The sequence below is a fragment of the Cimex lectularius genome, unplaced genomic scaffold, assembly GCF_000648675.2.
Source record: "Cimex lectularius strain Harlan isolate CLEC.00 unplaced genomic scaffold, Clec_2.1 scaffold399, whole genome shotgun sequence".
NCBI lineage: Eukaryota > Metazoa > Arthropoda > Insecta > Hemiptera > Cimicidae > Cimex > Cimex lectularius.
Window position 1 is genome coordinate 162,285 of NW_019394174.1, and position 10,389 is coordinate 172,673.

Below are 10,389 nucleotides of genomic sequence, written 5' to 3' on the forward strand. Positions count from 1 at the left end.
CCCAGCCTTATCGCCTGGCTTCCCTGTGTACAGAGTACCGAATCTACTTCATATCCTAAGTAAAATCTAAGAAAGTACCTATTGAAGTACCATGCATTTCCGATAAGGGATTTGTTTATCCGTTATCTAATGCTTCAATCAAGTTGCGACATCCCAATTGTTGTCGATATATATATATATATGGACGGGCTTTATCTATGTACCTATTACGTTCTAAGTAAATTTTTACAGAAAAGGAAAACAGCGGACGTATCTCATGTTTAAGCTATTGTTGGCTAATTGTTTTATGGGTTCGACTTCCCAGCGGTCGTAATCCATTTTCGTTCAGTATGACATTTTACTTCTTACAACAAAATCTGTTTTCTCTCTCATTCAGAGTATTTCGTCAAGTCAACGAATAATTGGCTGGTTGAGTCTCATTTGTCAAGACTGGCAAGAAAATGTATTCAAATAAATGAAAAAGCAACATATTGTTCAAAAAATAGGATCACGCTTTTATTTAACTTGTCAGCATGGCAATTTCATAATTATAATATTAAAATCCTCAGTTTTTCAACCGAAGTTTTCATATCTCGAGAGACAGTTAAAATTAACAACGGACGTGCTACTTAGCACGATTTATAACGATGGCATTTTTAATCATGGTTGAAACCATGTGGGACCCATTTTCCAAGCTTTCCCAGTTTGGTGAAATAATGCAGTTAGGGGGTCAGAAACTGCCAATTTGCCTAATGACAGTTTCAGTAAGCTCTGCTGTAGATTCCCAACTTTCTTGCACAACAGGGCAGAAGTTATTATTGCGAATTTTTCAAAACAAACTTCCTCCGCACATTCATGGCGTTAACACTAACCTCTTCGCACGACCGTTTATATTTAATGGTGATAAAGGAAGACTTTGACCTAATTCAGACTCACTTGGCCGGGTGTAATGTATACATCTAATGAATGGATTACAATAGGGGGGAAAACGGCGGTGTGAAAATTAATTAGCATATTATTTAGTTACTTTAACCTCGATATCTTACAAAGGTTCTGGTTCTTCATATGATACTTGAGCAAAAACACTATTTGAGAAAGTTTAGGTGAAATTTTGAAAAAATATATTCAGTGAAACTTTTAATAACAGTTTTTTTTAAAAGAAGAAAGGGATGCCTGACCCTAACTATCCCCACAAGAAGCCAAAAAACAAAAATATTCAAGGTTATGTAAATTATTTTTTTTAAGTTGATTTTCTGTCTTTTTTGTGGATTTTTTGGTGGGATGCCATTTGATTATCTAATGCTTTCAAGTAAGAAAACATATGCAGGATTGTTTTGCAGGATGAGATTAGATTTATAAAGAGGGCGGTGTACTTGGACTAATCATGTACCTCAGCTTTACCTCAGATATTGGCAGACTACATGCTCCACTCTCCTAAGTTACTTTGCAGACGACAAACCATTGCTATCTTCCGATTCTCATCCAGCATTTGCTTCGATTGGGAGGAGCTCCAAGCACACGTAGTCAAGCACGTGCGAATATTCGACTGAACCAAATTCTGGCGATCCTCCTAAAGAACACCAACGATTTAGTATTCCTCAATACTATTCCTATCCCAAAATCTGACTTTGCACGCTACCATGGGTTCAATCTAGACTTTCGTCTAACCTTGTACCGACATACTGGAACTAAAAGACAAGAATTAAACAGCCGCTTAGGATTGCTACACAAATTATTATCAATAATCGAAACAAATATTGGTAGGCTTGGATCAGCCGGAGGCTTTTTGGGTTTTTCTCGTCAATGTTCGGTGTCTACTCGACAATTAATATTTCATCGAAATTTTTTGAAACACCTTATAAACACTACTGAAACCGATTTGTACTAATAAGAACTATGATGCACCACTAAAGCTCCAACATCCCAAGAATAAATATCTTCCAATCAAAAGTCATCAGAAACAATGTCAACGCTCTCTACTACGTTTCCATCCCTAACCATGACCTAAGTTTCCACCTTCGCAATGACCTTCAAACACCCTTCATTAAAACCAACAAATTTTCAAATTGCCTGAAAAACTATCTTCACATCCTAACCGATGCATGTCACACATTAGCCTCCCTTCAACCCAGTAAGGCGACTGAAGCAAGATGACCACGGGACATCCGTACGAATAGTACATAACTAACTATTCAGAAAACTGTGAGATCTCTCTTCAGGATATATGCAAATGATAAATAATACTGTATTTCATTACATAATTTGTACAGATAGAATAAATAAATATTTAAAAAATATATAAAACAAAAGAGGTCATAATTGAAGGTGGCCAACATATTTTTTAACGATTCGGATTCATTTTAAGCGTCCGTTAATGCAATTAAATACGATTTTTTATAGCGAAGAAATAGACTTTTTGGACTTGGATCATGCGGAAGCTTTTTAGAGTTTTTTCGCCAATGTTCGACGTCTACTCAAAAATTAATAATTCATAGAAATTTTATCTTAATTCAATGTTATTAAAACATAATAAAACTTTAATCTTTCTTTGTTCAGCGTATTCAATAATGTTCGTAATGTCCTGAAAAGTTAGGAAGAATAGAGATGAAATTTACAAAAACGTAGAACACATTTTGTTTTATTTTTCGATTTTAATTTATTATCGGAAGCCTGGTTTATGCCATCAAATCAAAAAATTGTATAGACTTTTTTCTCAAAATTTTGTATTCAGAGTTGGAGAGAAAAAAATTTGTTTTGTAGACTGTATGCTGGCATTGCACGTTTGCTGCAATACACACGAACTTAACATACTCATAATATTAAAATTTCAATAATTTCCATAATTCTTTGTTCCACTCCACTCTAGAAGATCCCCATGAAAATTATCTTGTTACAACATTTATTCTTGTCTAGTAAATCATGACATGTAAGAACTCAGACTCCGACATTTACTATCAAGATGTTAGATATTACCGTTCTGGTTACCCAGAAAGATCCCTATCTTCAAAAGATCTTCATATCTAAAAACACAAAACAAAACATGAGTTATTTATTAGAATATCTTAACTCATACCGTTTTTTTTAACAAAAGGATTCAAAAAGGTTCGCTTTTTGCCAAATAGAAGTTTCAAAATATGCACTATTGAATTTTTTGGTAATTTTTGGTTCAATATTTTTAGTAATCTCCTGCTAATAAAATGGGCGATCACATTGAACTGATTGTAAATTAATTGTCTATACATAAATAAAATATTGATAAAATTTCACTACAATATAGTTTACATAAACAAAAGGAGGAAAAAAGTTACTATATGGGTAACGTTTAATTAAATTTTTGATATCTCTCTCTCTCTCTCTCTCTCTCTCTCTCTCTCTCTCTCTCAACACAACAAATAAATAGTTTCATGAACTAAACAATCTATTTGTCAACGATCAAACATGTTTCTTTATAAATGTTAATATTTATTTATTATTTATTATTTGATGGGTTTATACTTGTTTGGTTTCTTGTTGGATGATGTCACAAATATTTAACTGTTTCTAGTACTCCCGGTACTATGATAGAATTTAATTGTTAATTTTGCGAGTACTACTTTAAAGCTTTAATGAGAAGTTGAGTTTATTTACTCAATCAAATGAATAGTAACCGACATGAGTTGATTCAACAGTTCAACTAGGTGCCGATTTTAATGCCTGTCTTCTGCTCACTTTTATTGCTCTCTCCTCATATTCACTTTTCCAGTTTATGAAACCAACGACATTATCAGTTTATTACCTAATCACCAGTCTCTGTAAGTCTGAATATACCTTGACTTAATTTAATTTAAATCGACATTTATTCTAAAAATGTATTTTACTTTTTACAGAAGGCCCCTGTCGAATTATCTTTAATTTTTTTCTTTTTCTTTTGGTACTTTTTCAGCATCTCTGGTAGGCAGATTTTAATCCATGCCGGCATGCTTTGGATAAATGCATGTTTAGTAGAAAATTTCAATTTTTTTATACACGTATCTCCATCTATCTGGTCAGGTACTCTTTATGGGTAGAGAGAGGTGAACGATTTTTTTTACCGTTATTATTGTGAAGCGGAAAAAATTTGATTAATTCATAATCGAAAGTTAATTAGTATAAAAGCTCAAATAAAAATGCTTTTTCTAGTTTGTTTTTATTTGAGCTGCGGAGAAAAGTTTTTGTAAGGCCTAAAGCTCGATTAATTTTATCCTTTCAGCAGAAGTAGGAAAAAATCGTAAAATCCGTACTGTACCGGACTGGATCCTCGCGATCGTTTGTCACTTCCGTTAATGGAAATACGGGTCAAATCTAGCCTGCTTTTAAGCCCTGTGCGAACAAGTCGAACCGGCCGGGTTTATGGCACAACTTTCTTCTCGCCCGCCCTCGCACTCGCCCGGTGAGAGCACCCAGATGTAACACTAACGTTATCTGCACGTTCGGCAAACACGCTATCTGGGTTAGCGACATCTTTTGCCCGGCTTCCGATGACCTCCGGACATATCACGGAGTTTGACATTGACCAGTAGACGATCCGTAATTTCCACGGTCAGTTACGAACGTTACAATTTTTCCAAATCTAGATTACCTTTCATTCAATATTTTGACATAAACCTGTTTTTCTTTTACCTAAATGTACGTACATTGGTGTACAGGTATCTTTATATAATTATTTATCAAAACGCAAACTTCGAAGTCAGGATCGCTCAAGCGGTTAGGGCAGCGGCGTATTAGCGCGCCCCGTTCGTGGGTTCGAATACCGCTAGTGACACTAACTTTTTCATTTCAACCAAAACCTTACATATAAAGAATAATTAATTGAAAGAAATAATTTGGTCAATTAAACAACTAAATATAAATGGGTAAAGTGTAGTGTTTTCAATGATGAATACAGAACCAATCCCTGTTTACACTTGTACTCTCTCTTTCACTATCACTCTCCTTCTCACTCTCTCACTCTCTCTCACTCACTCTCTCTCTCACTCTATCTATCAATCTCTATACAGGGTGAGTAAATTTTTGACGCACCATTGGAAAATCAACGTGGGTGTGTTTAAATCTGGCTCGAGGCTTATTTCCTTTGATTAATACGTTAATAAAAGAAAGTGAGTCAGTTTTCGGTGCACCATAGGAAAATCAACGTTGGTGCGTCTAATTATGGCACATTTTATTTTGTTAGTCTCGTACCAAAAAATAGGCGAGTCACTTTTCGACATACCATTCGTTACAAATTAGTTTTAGTACGTTGGAAGGAAAATAAACAAAACCAATATTATTAAACCATTCAAACACAATGTAAAAATTTAAAAAAAAAATTCTTAACAAATTAATTTGATTAAGGTTTAAGAGTATTTTTTTCTGGTAAAGTCTGTCGGAGCTCATCACAATCCGTCATCAAAAAACCTATATATTTATGATTTCTTGTACATATGTGCCAAAAAATACTGAAAAATTCTAATATAAATTATGAACAAAAAGGTAAATAAAGAAGAACTTTTTAGAGATTATTATAAAATGGAAGCAGTACAAGTAATATTTGTTTGTTGTGGCTTAATCTGACTGCCCAAGAACAAAGTCTTAACTGGAAATCCATGCTTGGCGGGTAGATCATTTAAAGGCCCGGGCTTCTGATCCTAGCAAAAGTAGTTTAAGAATCTCCCCAAAATAGTGTATTCAGCAATAAAATGGAAAACATTCTTCACAATACGTCAGTTGCAGAGCGTACACATCGCGCTTCTCTCCCAGAAGCGATTCAAAGAGTTCATGTACAGGGCTTCACATCAGCATTTAATCAACAATCTAAGATCATTCATTGATAATCCCTTAAATTTATTTTTACTTAAATTAAACTGTGTATTTAGGGAGAGCTAACTTTAAATCAACTGACTATATTTGGCTAATTCTAAACATTCGCAATAGTGTTGGCTGGAGATTCTCGATAAGAAATTTGAGAAAAAACAACTAGGAAAAGAGCCGATGTTTTCCCTGGATAGAAGGTTTAAAAAGGTAATATTTTTCGCTTAAGGAAAGTCATTGTAAGAACCATAAAACATTCGAGTATGCAAAATAAAGTTTTAGAGTAAAAATAAAAATCAGGTCTGCGGAAGTTCCAAGATATAACATATAGTTTGGTGAAATTCCAGACATATTTCTCAGAATCTAGTCCGAGCAAAACAACAGTACACCGAAACGTTAGAAATAAAGTTGGGTGCTTGCTAGGGAAGAATCTGAGATCAATCCCTTATGTATTTTATGAAAATTGACGGAAACCATGACCATGAAGTACTAACATTCTACCTAGATTTCAGTTTGAACGTTATTTAACTAATAAAGACACCTGGGTATCAAACATAAAGTTAACTCATTTTGTGTGGAACAATGAATGTACAATTTATGGTTAGACAAGTTAATTTATTCCTATTGTAATAAATAAAATTTCAGTATGTTTTATTTTTAAATAATTTTTATACGTATAGCATTATTAAACTAATTGTAAAAAAAGTCTTAATTTCAACTTAACCATCCACATGTACTTCGAGACCTCGTAGTCAAAGTTGTCGGGTTTTTTCGTCATTCTGTAATGTTAATGTAAAAAATAGGATGCTGTAAGTTAAAAGAAACCAAAAAACTTGTAATTAATGAAATAATATAGTGTTGTAATATTTATTCAGGCCCTTATATGGTCTCATAAAGGCCGAAAGTTTAGCAAGTGATCACAGAGTCTACTTCTTTCTCTACCTGAACAAAAAGCAGATACAAAACACATGAAACTTACCGTTATATTTTAGTAATTAAACAATTTTCCCATTTGTCTAGTTGAACAATCTATGTTGGACAAATAATAAGAATATTTCCAGGCAAACTTACCTAAAATTTATTGTTTTACATACGATATTTATGCAATAGCTACGAAACCAAACAACACTAAAACATTCTAAATAACAATATGAAGATATAAATGTCTATTCTGTGAATTGATAATTTTTTTCATTCACTGAAATGCATGGCTCGTTTTTTTTTCATCCATTAGACAACGTTGGCCAGTTTTTCATATTTTAATTTTTTAAAGTTATGTCCAGCTAACCGAAGCTAATAAAGGATTGTAGAATGTGGTCATTTTTATTTTAAAGGAAACAACAAAAAGAAGATATTGTGTTAATTGTATTGTCAGATCAACCAAGGTTACACAGAATTGTTTGCCTTTGAAATTTAAACCATGATTCATTTCTATCCGTTTATTTATCATTTGTAATCCGCAAATAAATAAATATGACTTTATACATGTGCATACATGCGTATTTAGTTTTTGTGTTAATAAATTCGGTTGAGAAAAATATTTAATCCACGATTTCATTGAAACGTGTTGGTAAAATATTTCTTCTTTTTTTATTTTTGTTCAAAATCCGTTGAGGATTTTCGGGGCGTCTGTAACGAAGTTGTGCGGTCAATGAGAAATAAGACAGTGCTAAATTGAAAACCTGAAATTCCACCGACTCTCGGCAAACAAATAAATCCTATAATGTTCCAATTAAAATCCGACATAACCAAACATAATAGTGATGCGTGTGTGATGGCGAGCCGTTGAAACAATTGCAACCGCCGGATCGTGTTTGCGGTCTCCACTCGAATGGCACCCTCAGCCCGGCCTCATCGCGGAGTGCATGGCCATGTTCGGCAATTCCGCGGGCGATTAATTGAGAGTTCGGTCTCCGAATGTGAAAATAAATCCCTTTATCCTCGCGTAATTGAACCATCCGGGAAGAACGTAACCCCTAATGAAAAAACTCGATTCAACTGAGCATCCCTTAATTTCAAAGGGATATAAACCGCACTCAAAGGATAATGGTGTTACGCACATTGACTCTTAACGTACATTAACTAAAATTTCGTTTAAAGGTTTGGCCGTAAAAGGTTTCCTTTTAACGTTTGCATTAAGGTTAAAACATAACCGACTTAAAATTGCCTTACGGAATAACGGAAGTTTCTTTAATACACTCGTCTAACGAACGGCATTATAACCCCCTTCTTCGATTAGTTTCCTCATCGGGCAAAAATCGTTGTGTCAGTTAAAACCGGCACCCTTTTATTTTAATTTTTAACTGTCGTGATGAGATTCTGTTTATCGACTGAACCCACCGATGCAATTTATACCGCATGGAAAAGTTGAACGCTCTTCAAAGAAATTAATTTCCTGATTATCGGGCGGTGTAAACGAAAGAGTTTTTTTTAGCCGTTTTTTAATTAATGCTTCATGACCTGTGATATTGTTTCGGTATTGTGGTCAAGGAAGCGAAACCGCATAGGTAAAAGTAAATTTAACTTTTCCTCAATGTTGACCGCGAGATTAACCAAAATTAATAAATGAGTAAACGTATTTAAATTTGTGAAAATAAGCATATCTCACAAGAGAAGTAGTATATTATTTAATTTAATTATATTTTTCAATTAAGGTTTTAGTTGAAATAAAAAAGTCAGTGACACGAGCGGGATTCGAACCCACGACCTTCGGCTAAATACGCTGCTGCTCTACCACTTGAATGAGCTATCTTGATTTCGCTCCACTCGGACAAAACAATAGTCAGAAATACAGAATATATATACAAATATAACAAAGCATACATTAAGCAACATTACATGTAGGATGGTTCGATACCATCACCAATAGTAAATAAATCATCCAATCCAATTAAAACATTGATTGAGATTCTCAGGGTGTATAATCTATCTTCTTCAGTAGAAATTTTAATTTACTTTTCAAAAAATTTAGTTCTAATGTGTAAAACGGTTTTTAATTCGCTTAAGACCATGTTTTCCCATGATACGCGTTTATTTTGGGCGTTTTTTCTAATTTTTAATTGAAATGCACCGATCCTATCAGCCATACTATCCAAAACATTAATAAATCATAAGGAAATTTTATAAAATTTGTCAATCTCTAATAAATGTAGATAGAGCGTACAGAATTTTTCACATGTTTCAAAAAACTTCCAATGATTAAATTTTAAAGGTTTGTGCTGTGATTCATTCTTTGGGGTTTATAAAATTTATTGTAGATTTCAAAAATAATTAATTGCAGGTTTTGTAAGATGATTGTACATTTAAATTAGAAAATTTTGTGGAAATGTTTTCTTAGTCTTCTTGCAAAACGGATAGAATAGATTTTTATTGTATCTTGACACTTATTAATTCCGATAATTTTTTAAAACTATTTACCCTTTGTTTGGCATACTTAAGATACAAAGCAAGATACAGATACAAAGCAGGTACTATCATTACATCTAATTTAATAAATAGAGGTTTACAATACCTATATAAATTTGGAACATATGTCATCTTTTATTAGCTCTGTATTTTTGCTAAGGTTTTGGTTATTCTACCATTTATTAATTTTTATTGCATCTGTTTTATATCCCCAGATACCGAAGCTATAGCTTAAAATAACTTGAAAATGTGCTATATACACTACTCATGCAACTCTCTTATGTCTATTAAATATTTTAATTTGAATAGCACGTAACAAATAAATGTTAGTCTCTTACTTATTATATTTGCGTGTTCACTCCAATTCAACTTACAGTCTATGTTCAAACTTAAAAATTTTACATAGTTTCTTTCCGTTGTATTATCTGTCAAAGGAAAACTAATTGAACTGATTTGAATTTTTGTAATGTTTATAGTTAATTAGTTGTCGTAAAATAAATATAAATATTTATTAAGTTTAATTTAAGTGTATTCATGTAGAAACATAGAAAACCAGCGTCATCTGCTAATTGAAATAAAAACTACTACTCAAAGTAGAAATTCATTGTTGTAAATCAATACAAGTTCATTGTAATTTGATAGAGTGATCAGAGAAATTTCCAAGATGAAATGACGGAGAGTCTATAAGAGAGAGAGTGTTGAAGAGAGAAATATTTAATTAAGTATTAAAAATAAGGCCTGATATACAAAAAAAATTGAAATGAACGATTGATACAAAAATGAAGGCATTGATAAAACTGGTTTGATTAATAGATGAACATTGAGATAAAGACTGTGCAGAAATATGAGAGTGAAAAAATAGAGAGTGAGAAAGGCACCTGAAAAAAAGGGAGAAAGGGAGAGAGTTCCGCGTTATACATTATCCATGTTATAATGTTGATCCACGATAGAATACATTTTTTTTAATTTCACACTAAAATATAATAAAATTACTTGAGTAGTAATAAAGAAAAACGTAACCGCACTAATATTAAGGAAAAATGTTTGCAATTGATTTTTTATTGTCTTATTAATTTGAATCCATATTGACAATTTCCCTACAAATAACTTACTATTCCAAGTTCGTAAACTTTTTTTATGACATCCTTATGTTCAAAAATCATCAACAAGATAATTACTTTGATTTTATCCTCTTGTTAT